General features: G+C 39.1%; 1 long non-coding RNA gene across 1 annotated transcript in view; it reads right to left on the reverse strand.

Annotated features, from left to right (window-relative positions):
* Positions 1–18,047, reverse strand: part of LOC137674534 (uncharacterized) — a 33,472-nt gene that overhangs the window by 6,033 nt on the left and 9,392 nt on the right. Inside the window, exon 3 of the long non-coding RNA XR_011049825.1 lies at positions 2,789–2,908. This is a non-coding gene — a long non-coding RNA (uncharacterized lncRNA). The remainder of the gene's footprint in view (positions 1–2,788; positions 2,909–18,047) is intronic.

An 18,047-nucleotide genomic window follows, 5' to 3' on the forward strand; every position in this document is an offset into this window, starting at 1 on the left:
TTTCAACCCACAAGGGTGATAGAACAACTGGTTATTGTTTAGCCCTGGGTTTGGGCTAAATGGAGACTGTGTTTCAAGTGCTTATCTGAAGAAAGGTAGGGCTTTACTTTGTTTGAATAGTCAGTATTAAATCTGTCATTTGGTAACTTTTTTTTTGCTTAAGAATGTGGAGTATCCTCAGTTAAAAGTTAGTCCTTTGCTCTTTTGTTTTTATAAGAACAAGTGTGCAAATGTTGACTAATCTTTCATTTTCATTAGTAGAATATTTGTGGGGGTTTTTTTCACCTGAACGTCCATGCACGTTGCTTTTGTAAGGCTACAGTTTTATCTGTGTTGTTGTAGTTAGAATCACAGAATGGTTTGGGTTGGAAGGGACCTTAAAGATCATCTAGTCCCAACCCCCCTGCCACAGGCAGGGACACCTTCCACCAGACCAGGTTGCTCCAAGCCCCATCCAGCCTGGCCTTGAACACTGCCAGGGAGGGGGCAGCCACAACATAGTTCTCATAAGGCAAGTTAGGAAATGGGCTATATGCTGAGCACTCCTTGAATGATATTTGTAAAGAATGCTCTGCATTTTCCTCCTGTGGAAAGGCACAGTATAGTCCGTTTTAAAAGAAGTCATCAGGTGGGGAGATGTAATCCTGTGACGTATGCGTGCTGCGTAGTGTACAAGGTCACAGAACGCGGATAGAAAGGAAGCTGTTACAGATGCAGGTGCTATAAACCAGTCAGCAGTCTATTAATTAAAAGTGACAGTGACATGAAATAGTTACCACTTTTGGGTGCTACATAATGACAACTGTACATGAGGGAGTTACACAAATTTGCTGTGGTACGTTTTCAATAACGTAAAGTGAAACTAGCCTCTAAAACTAGCTTTTTAGCCTACATCAATATGGAATGCTGTAATTTTTCAGTAGCATTTAATTATCGTTTTTGTTTCTGGTAGGTGTAGTAGTTTCTTGGGTTTGCTCTTCTACCTGGTGTATATTTCATTGACTTCCATATGTGTTACTGAGACATGTGCATGACTGAAGATGAGACATTTTGCTTTTTAGGAAGTGCAGCAGGTAGTTAGATGTTCGGAAGAGATTATTGACCAATTAGTCATTCCTTCTACCTATTAGTTCTCAGCAAGAGAAGAACTTCTGTCAAGAAACTCAAAACCTTAGTGTGACTGGGGGGGGGAGAAATATGACATTGACTCTGTTGCTTTCGTTATTGAAAGGAAATAACTATTCTCAAATAAGCAAAACAAAATTCTGAAAATTAAGGTGTCATTTTGTAGATAGACCATAGTCCATGAAATGTGTGGAGTTAGTGCTCTCCTTGTCTAGTTTCTACTTTCAGCTCTTGTGAGAAGATACTAGACAACGCCACAGTACCCCCAGAGAAAAATGCTGTTGTTTTGACGTGCTTGTTTTGACTGTTCCTGTCCTTTGCTAATTATCTACCAAGCTTTGCAAGCGAGTGGAGTAAGGCAGTTGAGACCTAGATGGTAGTTACAGAAGAAAGTAAGTAGCACATGAACCTCTGCTGGTTCTTTCCAACAGAGAAGATCAGGAGGGTCAGGATATATTTCTTACATGGAATGACATGACTGTCAGCATGAAATAATTCTAGCATGGTAACAACAGTGTCTCAGATGTGCTGGAAAACTGATGTTGACCGAAGTAATGATCTTACAGGCATCATGGGAATACAAATTGATAACCTCTTAGTGGCATAAGGCAATAGCAAAAGAGAGTGGAGACTGGTAAATGAAACCATTGTGCGGCAACTTTGATATAAGCTTTAGTAGATCAAGCTTTTAACTCATTTGTTCCTGTTAACCTCTCTCTTTCTCTTTCATACTTTATAGCTCAGCAGAGTCTCTTTAAATTTTAATTATTTAATTTCTGCCTCTAATCTGTATTTGAATCACTGTAACGAATTTTCACTGTTCATTGTGTACCTCAATTAAAGGATGTGACTTCTACCGCTGCAGCGCCAAGATAAATTTTGACAGGCTGCAGTAATTGGGTGAGTGGAGGTTTGTTAGCCATCTAAAAACATCTTAACCGTGTTTCAGTGTCAGCCTTAGAAATGCTATGTGTTATTGCTGTTGTATGTTATATGCCGTTTTGTTGTCGGACAAAAATTAGATCATGTAACCTCTTCTATTTTGTGTCAAGATTTTATGTCTTAGTATAGTTCCATAAGTGTATCTTGTAGGAGGTTCCTTAAACCACATTTTAATCATTCTCATTAAGTATTATTTTGCCTTCCATGAAGATAACTTGTCTTTCCCTTAATTACTGACAAAACTAAGTAGCAGGAAACCACTAATCAGACCTTAATGCAATGGGCTTGCAGAATTTTAAAGCTCAAATGAGATTTTCTGGCTTTCAGGTTTCGGTTGTTTGGGGTTTTTTTTTCTTGTTTGTTTTTTTTTTTTCCTTGCAGTTGAAAGATAGAAAATTGTAGTAGTCTTACTTCAGCTGAAAGCTGGAGAACTCTCTGCAATCACTATTTTAAAACCTGGTTCTTTAGAGAGAATGCTACATCTTGAATCACCAATAACTTTTCTTATTCCAAATAAAATTAGTTTTTCATTGTATGCAGTGATAAGACAATTAGTTTGTTCTAATAACATGAAGTGCTTGCCACTGGAATTTCCCTATACATCTTTTTTTTTTAAAAAAAAAAAAACAAAAAAAACCAAAAAAACACCCCAAAAAACAACCCCAAAACCATAAAAGGCCCAATTTTGTTTTATTTCTGAGCATGCATTGAGAACACTTACCCCCAGTGCAAACTGCTGAACACTGAATTCTTTAGCAAATCAGACCACATGTTTACATGCTTAGATGTTCCGGAGTATATGCAAGTCTTTAAGCACTTGCTTCTGAGAACTTTAGCCTACCTGTTAAGATTAGAAATAGAATATTGCTCAAAATAGTCTTTTCTTTATGATGCGAGCTCTTTGCATATACTTTTACATTTGTGGTTTCTGATTTCATGGTTACAGAGACGGCTAGCAAGCAGTTAATGGAGTGTAGGGTGTCACTGCGTTTTGCTTTCTCCTGGCAGCACAGCTGAGACAGCTGCAGAGAAACAAATTCAGAGCCACGTTCTGTTCACCACTCAGCCCCTTCACGCTCACCAGCTTTGCAAAACATGTCAAAATACAGCTAAATGAGTGCTGAGCTCATCAGTACCCAGTGGCAGCTAAAGATTTGTTTGTTTGTTTGTTTGTTTGTTTTTTTACTGTTCCAGAAACGTAAGACAAGACAACCAGCTCTACAGCTTTAGATGTTATCTGACTGTTAAAGCATTTTATTCAAGAAATAAAGTTATTTAGTTTTGGTACCCATGTGTCTGGAGCCAAATGACCTCTGCATTTGTCACCTGTAAAATTTTCTGTGTTTATGTGGGGTTCCTCTTACACTGGCTCATGTGGGCTATTCCCTTGGCTCAGATCCCCATATATCACACAGTGCCTGAAAACCTAATACAAGTTTCTGCAAACTTCTCCCTGCTGGGTTCTCCCCTTAAAGGAATTTTTGCCACTCATGATGCAGTACCTGTTTTACAGTAGTTTTCACAAATATGATCACTCACACTAGACATCCAATATGCAAGATCCTATTTTAGTTCCCCTGCATGTAGTACGGGGCTATTTATACTACCTTAGGTTTGCATGTGACGCTTAGAGTAATGGGATATAAAACATTACAGTTTTTTAAATTCCTTTTCTTAGGTTGGCTCTTGTCTGTGCCGTTAATGCAAGTAACAAACTGCAGACACAGTGGGGAGAAAGAGCACAGGCAGCAGAGAAGCCATTGATTTGAATATCTTCCTCACAAGCTGCTCAGATGAAGTTATTTCCTCTGTGAAATGCTAGTCAAAGATGTACATGTGCAGTCTTAGTTATTTTCTTAGCCCATCTTTAGAGAAAGCTTACATTGGAAGAAAAAAAAACCAACACAGCTACAGCCCTTCCAAGAAAGATCTTCTGAGCATAAGCAAAGATGAATCTGACATGCTGTAGTTTCCTGAAGACAGCTGTGGGTTTTGATTTTTCTTTTTTCCTAGGTTAAAAGCATATGTTTTCTGGTTTAGGTTCACATAGATTTTTATCTTCTCTATACCTTCTGCACACAATCCTCTCGTATCACGTGTTGATTTGTAATACCCACTTTGCATAAGCAAACTGACTGATAAATTATGATTCATTTATGTCTCAATGCAGATAATTGTGGATGCTGACATATTCTACAGTTTAACTGGGAATATATTAGATTCTAAGTGTGCATGATATGTGTTTTGTACTGTCCAGAAGAGGAGAGATAGCAAAGCATAAGAAACAAGATTATATGGTGCAGTCACTCTTTTTAATTGTAAATTAATAGAAATTTGTGGGGTTGACTTGGACAATTAACATTAATTTTTTAGGGTTTGTTGTTGTTCTTGTTATCAGGTTATAGCTGTTGGAGGCAGTGGGAAAAGTGTGTTGTCAAATGGAATAGCCTCGTTTCTCTTTAACTAAAGACAGGCTTGATACTGTGAAGGTAATGGTAGGCAGTGAAAAGAGAGCTGAACTGTTAGGTTGCTCAACCTGTTGGTACCTAACAAATGTGTCAGCATTTTACAAGAAAAAAAAAAAGGAAACCAAAGCACCTAGACAAAAGCCGTACTGGTTTCTGTAGGCTAACAAATGCATGTTTGTTTACATAACCTTACTTGAGCTCTGGGGATAAAGTAAGTTTTAAAAAAGCTTCTTCCATATTGCTTTAAACTTAATTTTAAAGACAATAATTTTTATATTGTAGAAGAGATGTAATAAAAATAGCTTGTAGAGAAACAGTATCTAAAGCTCCTAAATTAGTTAGACTGGTAATTCAACAACAGCAACAACAAAACCTTCTATATGATTATTTCCAACCTCCCAGACTACAGCCTGGAAAAGACAAAATGTATGCCCCACCGTGTACAGCAAGGGTGGGAACAGCAGCTCACCTCCCTGACAGGGTGCCACCACCATCGACACTAACTGACTCAGTCAGAAGGAGGGTGGGATCTTCTGTTTCAGTTCAGTCCCATGTAGTAGGTAAAATTACCCATTCCTGAAAACCCCAGAGTTGGTTTCATAGGCTGTTTTAAAGGTCTATCTTATTTTCTCGTTCTAGTAGAGAATTAACTGCAACTGTAACACAGAGTTTTTAAGGAGTTGGTTTCTTTATCTAATTCCTGAAATGATGATCACTCTATTGCTCATGTCCTGCTCAACTTCTCAACTGTGGTGACTCTATTAAAGGAACCTTTCAAGCATGCCATTCCTGTTTGTAAGCCCTTGGAACCTGGGAGAACAACTGAACTGATGCTGTCAGGTAGTATTTTATGTACCTTGCAGTTGAACTGACAGATATTTTGGATGTTTTTTTATTTTAGGTTTTGTAGTTTTACTATTTTGGAGAATAATAACATTTTAATTTTATAGATACAAAAATAATTTTGGTAGTGATAGAGTAACAATACAAGATCTTTGCCTGTGGTCTTCGGAGAGAAGCAAAGATAAAATGACAAAGTATTCTGTTTTTAAAAAAGTTTTCCTTTTTCTTCTTGGAAAGCAATTTGAATTCTTTCCCTCTCCTCCCCCTCCCCTGGACTTCCTGCTCTTCATAAATAACCTTCCAACATATAATTAAGAGTTATTGTCCTTAGGTCATTTCAAAATCTCTTGGTGTCTAACACAGGCATGTGTCTGGAATTCTTTTGTTCTGACCTAAGATAAAAGTCTTAGTGCGTGACAGTGGGAAATAAATTAAACAATTGTTAGAGGGCTATTTTTAGGTTCAATAACTGCACCAGGCACTGTTATTTTAAGCTTCTGATTTTTAACAAAACAAACAACATTCAAGGGAAGAACTGGCAAATGTGGGTGTTGGACACAAAGGTGTTGCAGGTCTGTGCTGAGGGTGGGTGTGAGGGTGGTTAATGCCTGTCTCCTTTGGGCACTTCAGATGGGCATTTGACACTGCTTTGTGTTTATTCAAAGTTAGTTGCCACTGGTGATTTTCTTCTTTTATTGAGGATTCAGACATGGGAATGCCACTAATAAAGCAGTGCCTTTCCCTAGCATGCCAGGTCTTGCAGTACTGCAATTGTATTGCTCTCTGGCTTCTAGCGGCTGTAAATGGGGCAGATCACCACTGTAGCCTTGGCAGCAGGGGTAATTTTTAAGGACACAAATAAAAATGAGGTGTCTGTCTCCTGCAGGCTGTTGGTGGACTTTGGTGCTTAGCTGCCCTTCTTCGTTTCTCCTTTTTCTTTCTTTTTTTTTTTACTTGTTTCTAATCTCTACTGTTAAGGAAAAAAAAAAAAGATTTGTTTATATTAACAGCATTTCATATTGTTTAGTTCTAGAAAATAATTATTAGGATTATCTGATCCATCCTCTGCAATCTTAGGTCCCTGATTTCTACCTTATTCTGCTGGTCCTTTTATTATCAGATCAGAAAGTGAAAATTTTCTTGCACAAGGAGAGAAGGCACCAGCCTTGGCCTCTTAAAAGACAGTGTGAAGTTTGCCATTTCATTCAGTTATCACAGGTACTGTAACTATTTCATACCGGACAGTGTTAAAATGTACTATAAAGCCTTCAGCTGAAATGTTCATTAGCCACTTATTCCAGATGCCTTCAAGGGTTCTGTGGAATACCAGTTGTTCTAGATCTGTCTCTCTGAACACAGCAATCAACTATTCCCCTGAAATTGTTTGTAAAGCCACATTTCAGACAGTAAAATACAGTACTTGTTGAAATGTTGATTTTTGTGCTGCTGATAAAAGGTAAGATACGAGAATTAAACATCAAATGGTTGCTAGTGATGTCTCATTTCAGCTGAAATAGGTTATCAGGGAAATCTTCGGTCGTATCCTCTTCTGCACTGCACTTTCTTACTTGTTCTTTTACCTGCATATAAAGAGTAGAAACTAACTAAGCTGAAGACTTGCCGATGCTAAAAGGAGCATGTGCTCCTTTCATGTTGCTTCTGCTAGGCCTAGTGCTCATCTGACCACCTGATCAGCAAGCCGGTCCCAATCTCCTCATCCTGGAGCAAATGCCTTTTTGGTCAGTTCTTGGTCTGTGACAGCTGATTTGGGTCATACCGTAGTCAGGTGCCACAGTCAACTCAGGCTTCCAGATGTTTGCAAGTGTTTTTTGCTTATTTCTTGCACTATACACCTGGAGTAGTATCTAAGTAGAAAGAGCTGTGCAAAATTAGCAACATTCCTCTGGCATCTTCCCTGCTTCCTTCCCTCAGCCCCCCTACCACTGCATGAGAGCAGATTCGCTTTGTGTTGTTCCATGAAGGGCAGTAAACTGAAGCTACATGCTTGTACTTACTCAGAGGCAACTTCTTGTGGAGATGCACAAGAGTGTTACTACTGAGAGAATTAGGGTCTTGCCTTTAAAGAGGGCTTTATACGTCACATATCTGTGTACAGCGTGACTATGTTCTTCAGTGATATTCCAAGAATTTTCAGTTCACTTTGTCATGTCAACTTTGTGGTGTGTCTGGTATTTTTCTTTCCAATATTTAGAAATCTACATTAAATCATTTGTATATTAGCAAATTTACAGTTAAGCAACTAGTAGGTTAAGTGTTCCAAGGTGTGATAGTGAGTTTGTTTTGACTACCTGCCTTCATCTGATTGTCCTAGCATGGATTCTGATCTTTACAGTTTGCTTTGCTCTCATCTCATCGTTTATGTTTCTTTGAATGTACATTTTGGTAATACTTGGGTTGCCAGTAAATTCTATGACATTGCAGTGTTTAAAAGTTCTCTTTGTGGCATGGTTAACTCACAGCCTGCATTAGTCACTGGTAAATAACCGTAATCTTGAATTTGAACCAGCTCTTGTAAATTATCTTGCTTATATGGTGAAGGGGAAGGGCATCACATCTCGTTAAACTATATGGAGCACATTCATTCCTGATGCATAATAGTAACAACAAAACCTGAAAAACAAGGGAGAACAGATGCTTGCAAACTTCATTGGTTTGGGGTTTTTTTAGGTAATTCACTGTTAGTTCTGTATTATTACTATTTTTAGCTAAAATTCAACATTTTTTTGCAGAGGTATTCAAACAGATCAGGTAGAATTCACCTTCATTTCTTACCTGCTGAAATGAGTAAATGTATAGCCCCAAAAGATCAACAGAAATGCGCAAAAATCTAACACTTTAATCGACTCTAGTGCTTTATTTCATTTATGGCCCATCAGTTTTTTGAAACAGGCAGATGAATTACCTTTTGTAACAGGCTCAAATTAACATTTTATACTTCTTTTTTAAATTAAACTTTAACCCTGAAAATTGAGATGATTGAGTCAGTGGTTGCTATGGAAATGTTCATTTGATACATAAAGCTGTAACTGGATGTTTGTTTCCCCCTGACTTCCAGCTTCTCCTAATCTTCTCACCATTGGCAACTGCTGCCTTTTGCAAGGCATCCAGAAGGATGATGTGTGTGTCCTGTAAACTGCTTCAGGCAAAATGAGCTAGTAGATAAGCTTAATAATTTAAATGGTGATCTTTAAATTGGTGATCTGAGCTAACTTGTCTGAATTTTTGCCTGAATGATAAGATAGTGCTTGCATGAAGTAGTCTGCTGACTCTGTAGTGGAGGTGGTAACACCCTGGCAGAGGGGCAGATGGCAAGTTCAGGTGGTTATAATGTCATCTTCTAGTTCAGCTTAACTTTGTACAAGATATACATCCACTCGCTTTAGTGTTTTTAGGACAAGGGCTATTCTTATATCTTGTTTTACAGTAAATTTATTACCAGGCTTTTATACCTAGATAAAGCGTGTTTTATAGTAGTCTAACCCCGATGACATTCTTACCAATGCTTGTTTTAACTATTGGTTAGCCTCTGTTCACTGGAGGTGAGGGGGTAGGACAGGACAGGTCTCAGGTTTTATGAAAAACTGCACTCCTGGGAACATGCAGATTTTCATTTTGACAATTGGGACAGTAGGAGGTACGATGCAGGAAGATGATGTGTATCTGAATGTTTTATACTGACTTTAGCTCACCACAAATTGCTCGTCTCTTTCCTGGTCATCATCAGACAAATTACTTTTTCTTTTTTCCTTTTTTCCCTTTAAGGAAGCAGAACTGTACCTGAATTGCGCTTTTCAGTTTGAGGTTTTACAGAACAATGGAAGATTCTTGTCTCTTCTGCCTCGGAAATGAATGAAGCAAGTTCAGGTACTTATCTATTCACTGACTGCATGTCCAGTCCCTATATTGGAGACACACACAATTTTTTAAAAATAGAGATAATGTCTTTTTTTAAACATCAGCTGAGATAATTAGAAAAACATACTAGTGTCTCCCCTCCTTTAACTCTCTCAACCCTTCAAGTCTGAAATAAAAGCAGTATACTTCAAAGTTAAATAAAAGTTGAGACCAAATCCAAGTTGAGTTCAGAGTTTAATTAGATGTATACTAGTCAGACCATCTCAGGAAGACAGATCAGGCAGGCAGAAAAGGTAGTAAGATGACCATCTCTGAAGGTGGTCAGAGGAAAGTATAGCCTGTGGGATATGGACAAGATGGTTTAGAAAAAAAAAATGCATCTTTTAATACAGTATACAGGTATTTGCAAGAAGCCATCTATTTTAAAAGTTATAGTTGAGTGTGAGTTTTGTCATTCCTGCTGAAATGTGTTTGCAGGATCATGTGCTGATCTGGGCGAAGGGGAGAGGTTCAAGAGAGCGCATGTATTCTGGGAGAGAGGGCAAAGGCGCCTTGTAGCAGGGCAGTGGGCCTGTTCTCTGCATTGGGTTTGAAACAGAATACCAAATCAAGTAGGCTTAAACCAAACGTGCTGTATTCTGAACACATATATATAAGGAACTGAAAGAAAAAATGTGGTTGTAGAAGTTAATAGGTGTGGGAGAAGAACTGTGCAAAGAAGTTCTTCTGATGTCCTGGATACTGAGGGTTAGATTAGGTTTGGAGGAAAGAAGTGTCTACACCTTGCTTTAGGAACCACATCTTTGTGGTGAAGACAGGACAAGGACATTCTGAATCACTTATTTTCATTGAAACAAGAAGCTATCTAGTTGTAAGGAACCTGATTTTTATGGAAGATTATCGTATCAAGATTTTCTCCTGCTTCGTAACTGTTGAGATAAAAATCTAAACCATTCTTTTTTTGGTTGTGTGTATAATCTGCTGCATCCATAGTTGGGGTTTAAGATACATTATTTACATTGTGATGACTAATGTAAAGCCCATGCCTAACCTACCAAGGAGTAGTTCTGTTTGTACAATTCCAAATAAGCAGGAATGCTAAGTAATAGAATGCACTTCCCTGCTGGACAGTGAAACAGGAGTCTTGTATTAACTGGGATGTGTCCTTCAGAAAGAACTCCAGTATCACCTTTAACTTGGGAGGCTCTTTGGTTAATTGGCACAACTTTTTCTTAATTGCAATCTTAACTGATGCAGATGGAAGTTTTGCATTGAATAGAATTGATAATGTTGATAATGTTTAGAAAACCCGGAGCTAATCCATATTGAAGTAGTTTTACGTCCCAGAGAATGAAATGTCTAATTCTGTTTTGTAACATTAAATAATCCTGTTTATGGTCTTAAAAAGTAATGTGTGTCACGTAGCCTTAGAGGCTGGTAGCTATCAACTGTTATTCCTTTTGAGCATTAAAATTGGAGCTCTAAGCCAGCATCTCATTAAAATACTTAACTAGCTCTTTCCAAGCTGATGGCTTCCAACTGGAAACTTAAATAAGTCTGTGATAAGGGAGAGTCAATAGAGACATTGTGAACAGTCTGTACACGTGTCACAAGGTGTTTGATTTAAAAGTACAGTAATCATGAGAACTGTCAAAATGCAATGGAGTTGTTAAAATACTTGTTCTGTTTATACTTTGCCATAATGGCACTCTTTCTTGATATGAGTATTTAGAATTATCAAATCCATGATAAAACTGAATGATAGTCACAGCCAGGCATCCTGTGAAATTGTGTAACTCAAGGATGGAATTTAAAGGAGCTACTAGTTGTAAACATGTCCACAAATTTTAGATTGTCATTTCATAAAAACCAATTCTGTCTGTAGTGCTCAGGTATTTACCTGCTGGCATATAATTCTGGCCTTGTAAGGCAAATTTTTATGTAAATTACTAGTCATGGGCCAAACCAAACGAGGCTGTTGTGCACACATTGGAAAGTAAGGAAAGTGGCAACGTGGAGTTACTGAAAACATTCATCCAAATTGTTTGTAGTTGTACAAAAAAGGTGCATGTCTGAAGCATGTGTTGAACCTAACACATTACGTGGAATGGGTAGTCTGGGGAGGGCTGCTTGGGAGGATAAATGGTCTGTCAGTACAGCAGCTTGAATAGCCAGTTAACTCTGGCTTGACGTGGGCCATGTGCTCAGCTGTAGAGAGTTTGTCCTTTCACAGAATGAAGTTCTTTTCCCTGCTGGAAGAAATCCATTTCTCTGTGGATCTCCTGAAAGTGGATTTTGGCCAGGCTTCATGAGACAAGGCCAATGTTGACAGTGCTTCAGGCTCCTCTAAAGAGTTAGGTAAAGGAGTTACCTGTCTCGCTGCTGGAATGGCAGCCAGGAAGACAAAATACGTACGCTTATACACAAGCACTTTTTCTGTCATTCCTAGCTATACGTGTATGGGCTGAACTCTTTTATTCCCTAAATCTTTAAAGACTTTAGTGGTATCCTCCGGTGTAGTAAAGTTGTATTAAAGCTCCTTGTCACGCAGCTATCCAGAGACATACTATTTTGTGCTCCCTGGTACTCCATTTACCAGCCCTGAAAGATGGAAAAAACGCTTGTTAATATACTTTTGAAAATTATAAGGAACTGCTTTTACTGGGGAAAAAATAAAGGTCTAAGGAGCTATTATACTAATATACATAGGTCTAATATACTTTTCCTTTAGAGAGCTCCAATATTTTCTGTATTGGGTGGAGGTTACGCAGCTGGTTTTATCCTAATATTAACATATTAGGTTACAGGAATCTTTCCACTTAATTGAGCAAACACAAGAGAGTATTTATGTAACTGAAGGTCTGCAACTGCCAGTAGAATTAATTAGGAGAGGAATAATTAGGCAAATAGTAGTGTCCAAATGGTCCCAATAGAAAAATGTATTGCAATCCCAATAGAAATCTCATTAATGTTGTTGTTTGTGATGAGCTGTGCCTTTTGCAGTACCATAAAGGGAGGCAAATGTGGAAGGATCTCAGTGGGGTGTCAGCTTGGGTATGAAGCAGAAACAATATCAAGGTTTTAAGCTGTCTAGTCTCATTGTTGTCACCCAGGCATGGCTACAGCTCCGCTATCTACTTAAAAACCTTCCTTGATCGAATGAGCCACTTTATGGTGAAATAGGTACAAAAGAGAAAATGTCAGGGTAGCACTTGTTATGGAATTGTTGCTTCATGTATGAGAAACAGGTTGTCTCTTATGCTGAGCAGATAACCAAGTAAAAAATGAGACAAATTAAGCTTATTTCGAATACTTTTGCTCAAATTCAACAGCTTACTGGTTCAAAGAACAGAAAAGTTAACGAGCATATTTTCTGGCCTTTCCATTGTAATATTACTCATACAGTGGAGTAAAAGGTTAGTTAAAGTGATGTCTTATTTATAGTGGCTGTTGTAGGAAGTAGTCTCTTTGGTTCCCCGTCCTTAGTAGCCAGGTCTGTCATGTGGTCAGTGAGGGACAAATATTGTAGACATAATTCTCTGGGGGAAGCTGAAGGTGGGTGCTATAACAGAGAAGTTGAGTTTTCCCTATTTTCCCTGTGTTTTGTCATCTGCTAATCTTTTTTAGCTAGGTTACAAATTACTGTACAGCATTTCTGCGTTTTGTATTTATCTGTACCACATCCCCTATGAGCTATAGTTGCTGATGTCTTTAACTTGGTTTCCCATTATGGTAGCAGCTGTGGATATCAGTTAAGCAGGCCTCTTATTTATGTGCATTTTTTTTTTAAAAATGTGACTATAGTATATTCACTAATTCTAGATTCCTGGGGCCACGTTCAGGCACACCTATCTCTTCCTCAGCGAAGAGAGACAGACGTCCAAGTGAGATTCTTGTGACTCTTAGTGTAGAGAGTATGTTTGAAAACAGGGTGCAGAGAAGAGATGGAAATAGTTGTCTGACTATGGGTCTTTGAACGTGGTCTAGATGAGAGGCAATGCACCATACTTTACTCTCCAGGCCAAAATACCTGAATATATGGGATTCTGATTTCTTCTAATACACTGAATTTGATGCCATTTATTAGCGAACCATTTGTAGTGACAATGGCAAAATCTTTCTTTTGATGCTTTCTAAACGCAGCCCTTTTGTACACTTGCCCAGAGTTTCTAGGAGGGCGTACAAGAGCTGTGCAATGACTGAGCAGCAAGACTGGTGTCTCTGAAAGGAGCTGGCTGCACTGTGCAGCCCAGAGCAGGAGTTTAACGCATGCAACACATGCAGCAGTTACATCCAATATGTCTGGGGAGCACCAAACACCTGCATTAGGGACACCCAACAGTGACAGATGTGCAGCAACTCTGATGCCTACAAAAAATACCAGTTTCTGTGCATATGCTGTGCAGTTAAAGAAGGATTGCTTCTCTCTGTAGTGTTCTTGAACAAAACATGTGAATGCGTTGTGCTGTGCAAACATGACTAAGGTCAGGATTTCCAGAACTGGCAAGATTTACTGGCATGAAGGATCTCTTCACAGCCAGCATATATTGAATTTTTTTTAATTTCCTGCCCCGGCAGGGGGATTGGACTAGATGATCTTTCGAGGTCCCTTCCAATCCCTAACATTCTGTGATTCTGTGATTCTGTGAATGTGGACTTTGCATCTCACTTGCACAGAAAGTGAGACAGAACTGGGCAGAGCTGTACTGCTGAACCCTTCAGGGCTATTGGAATCCTAGAAATCTGGGAGAAATAGAAAATAAACCTTAAGCCCATCCAGAGAAGGAAGCAGAAAACCTTTTTTTGTGTGTGCTTTTTTTTTTCTCTCACCAGAAAGAAAACACTTCCGTCTGTGTCCTGCCTTGCCTTTTTCACCACTAAATCAGAGAAGAGAAATCAGGTCCAATTTGTTAAGCCATTTCTACTGTAAAACTCACAGGCATTGGCTATCATTTTCTCATAAAATCACAGAAGGAAAAAAAATTAAAAACAAAAACCCAAACGAACAACCCAGTGGACAGGCCAATGGCTGAAAAATCAAAAAGGGAAAAGAAGTGAAAATGAGAAAGTGAAAAACATGCAGGTTACTTCAGGTGGAGACTGTGAAGGAAGGTGTCCAAAGGGCAACGCTGGTCACCAACGCTTAGTAATAAGAGTTATTTATAAAACAAAAAACCAAACTACCAAACATTAACAAATCTAGTCATATTCATGTGAGGGCAGAAGCAGTGAGTCAGGAGGCTAACTGGTGTATACCACTCGGCTCTTCTTTACATTTTGTATGTAAAGCAGTGCTGCTTGGCATGAATCCCTGCTGTTATGATTTTAATCCAACTGCAGCAGCAAGAGCAGCAGTTTCTAAACCCGGGTGCTGCTCATCCCAGTTTCAAGGCTCGTGACCCTACTTCATAACTGAGCTTTACTGGGTTCATGTCTCCAGTGGTTAAATGCTGAGGCCCTGCTTCTTGGGGAACTGTTGTACTGAAGGGGCTCTTCAAAAAGTGTTGTATGTATCTCACGAAATGAAATCTCGGGAGTGTGGTTTTAGCAAGCTCAGGGCTGCTGTGCGCTGTCTCCCCCATCCACCTTTTACAGCACAGACAATTCGTTCACAATTTACACAAGTCAAATTAGTAACCAAAAATGTAATGACTTAAAAATGTAGCTTTGCCTGCGGTAGCCGAACTGCTGGCTCGCTCTGGCTCAGCGTTTCCACCCTGGATGTGCAAAGCAAGGGTAAAGGGAGAGGGTGCTGGGGAGCTGCCCTGGGGCTGCTTGGAGGGGACCTCCAAGGCGGCCAGGCTGGGGCAGGAAGCTTACACTAGAGCTTGTCTTACCTTCTAATTCAAAAAATCATTGACAGCCAAACCTCCTCCTAGTTCTGATTAGAAGCCAATTTTTTTTTTATTGGAACTTAATTGTTTTTTGCTGGTGTTTAACTAAATTAAGTTGAAGTTATACTTTAACATAAGTTAAAGTACTGTTGATACTTTTTTTTCCCCCTTTTCCTTTTTCCCAGTAGGAAAGCCTTGAGCATACTGGTCAGCATGGGGACAGAGTTGCAGGCGTCATGGGGAAGCAAATTGCTCACCCTTTCCACTCTGTCGCTGTGCTGGGTCCTAGCACCTCGCTGCAGCCCATGTTTTCTCATCTCAGTTTCGTGTCCCTTAAAACTCTTCAAAATAACATCCAACAGGTTAGGAAACACTGATCCAGTGAATAAAAAGCAGGGCACCTCTCAGAATCATGTGCAAAGCCCATGAAAGCCGTTTTCTAAAGTTAAAGGCTGTGTTAGTCTTTTATTGGTTACAGACGTGTTGCTTCCCTAAGTAAGAATGGATTCTAACCTGAAATTGAGTTAAAATACGCACAGTCGCCACTGTGACTAGGCAAGTATTTACTCTGTGTGGCTGGCGTTTACAGATGAACAAAACGTGGACCAGGCAAATGTCACTATCCATGTCCTAAAGCTTTACTTCTCTGCATTCAGCCACGGGCATCACACAGACCTAGAACTGGAAAAGTGCTTGGAACAGTTTTTTGTTCCACTCTCTCCTTCTCTTTCCCAGATAATGGAAACTCTTAGCATTTAACATATGTTTTGGAGAGGTTATATTTTGATGTGTGAAACCTTAACTCATCTTTGTTTTGGTCACTTTATTCATGAAAGCAAAGGAAACCAATATTAGTTAAATAGGATTAGAGGTGCATTGTCTCTACTCCAAAAATTGATTTGCAGAGATCTTTTCTGTAATTCTAGCTATTATTACTATGTACAATTGTACTAATATGAATACAAATTTGCTCATCTAACAGATTTTATTATAGATGAAGAAGCTGGTTTATGCAAGGATTTTGGTTTAAGGAAGTTTTTCAGAGGAGCACAGTATTGGCTTACAGGTCTACTGAGCCCACTGAAAGCAGTCAAACACAGATATTTAACTCTTCTTTCCTTCCCTGTTATGCTACTTTACAATTTAGCTCTTACATTTGTCAGTTTTGATATTTCCTGAATATGAGAACAATAATATTAAATGATGAAAAATACGTTGAAATAGAGTCTGAGGGGTTGGCAATGTAATATAAGCATGGATTTATTTAGAAAAAAAACCAAACCAAACATCTGGCAGAAGTTAGTCGCATATTCTTTGAGCAACTAGTACTCTGCACTCCTGTTTGTTTCCACAGCTTTCAAAAGTTAACGGGCCATGACCAACAGATCCAATGACAGGGCAGACAAAGGCTGTGCAAGGTCTCACCTAGTCAACACTACTTCACCTACTGCTTCACCTACTAGTCACCTACTTCCTGATCCTCTTCAAAAACCTAGAGCATTTCGGAGGACTAAGTGCAGAAGATGGAAAGCCGTAGGCGTACAGGGACAAATGCAGCCCTGACAAGTGCAGACACAGCTCCTGCTGGCTTTGCTAGGAGCTGCGTTCAAGTCAAAGCTGAATTAGGTCCAAAGTGTTGGTGTAAGGCTGCGGTAGCACTAGTGTAGACCTGCCTTGCATAAGGTTAGGCTACGAGGCAGTGCTAAAGCTTTTCTGTCCTAAATAACTGTGGGAAAATGGGTAATAGTTTAGTGGCCTTAGAATAGTTCTGTATTTTTGATAATTGTTGAATGTTTATAGCTCTTCCTGTATGAAATATCTGGTGTGTTACATCACAAAACAGAACAACAAGGGGGCATAAATTTAAACTAATTAAAAGAAAGTACTTTACGCACAGACTCTGTTCCTTGCCCCGATAAAAGAGCGTAGGGGCAGACTGTATCAGTTGGGTCTAATCAGGCATTAGACAAATTTGTGATGACAAATCTGTAAACTAATGGGAGTGATTAGCATAACAACAGTAGATGTTGGGCAAGTATGAGGGGAAAAGATAGTAGAAAGCAGGCAGATGTGTGCTTTCCTCTGGAGAACTTCTCTTGCTGCTCTTGGAGATCAAATATTGAGCTGGATGGACCACTGGTCCGACCTATGATGTATTTCTAGTTCTTAGACTTTGCTATCTTGTGATTTTTTTTTTTTTAATGGAAAATGGCAAGTTGCTGTTATTGCTGAAGGCAGCAAGTTGATCATCCTGTCCAAACCATGTGGAAGTGAAGCAGTTCCTTGTTATGATGACCACCATCTCCTACAGTCCTACTGAGACCAAGTTTTGGTGTGTAGGAACAGTGAGGACAACAAGGCAATGAAAGATGTGGAGGAAAGGGGAGAAACACGTGATCTTTAGGAACAGAAGGGGAATGGAGGGAAAGGAGAAAGTTGGAGCAGGATTATGCTAAGGTAAATTGAGTAATATGAACACAAGAAATTATTTCCAGAAAATAGAGGTATGAGGAATCACTTCTGATCACTAGTGAGAAAGCTCACCTGCACTTTTTAAGGCTGGATTTGTACCCCTAAAATGCCACACATTTAGAAGCCTGGCAGTTTTCCCTCGAAAGCTATAAACTCCTGAAGCTGGGGGGGATATTCTCCTCCTAAGTTTCCTCCTCAAATGAAACCCAAAATAATCAATAAGTATAAAATCAGTAGTAAAAGCAAATCTTATGATTTTGGGAATATCCAACTCAAGACTTTTTTTATTAATAGAATTTTGTGTTGATATACTGGATGCTGGCCTATAAAAGAATTGGCATACACACCAACACTTGCATTGTTTGACTGGCAAGGGTAGAGTAAATGTGGGGCCTTGCCTTTTCCTGGCCCTTTAGGAGCAACTTTCCTCATAAAAGTTTTAGCAAAGAAATAATCCGTGCTTGCTTATTGTTTCTTTCATGCTTGT

This window comes from Nyctibius grandis, chromosome 29 (assembly GCF_013368605.1).
Source record: "Nyctibius grandis isolate bNycGra1 chromosome 29, bNycGra1.pri, whole genome shotgun sequence".
Classification (NCBI taxonomy): Eukaryota; Metazoa; Chordata; class Aves; order Nyctibiiformes; family Nyctibiidae; genus Nyctibius; species Nyctibius grandis.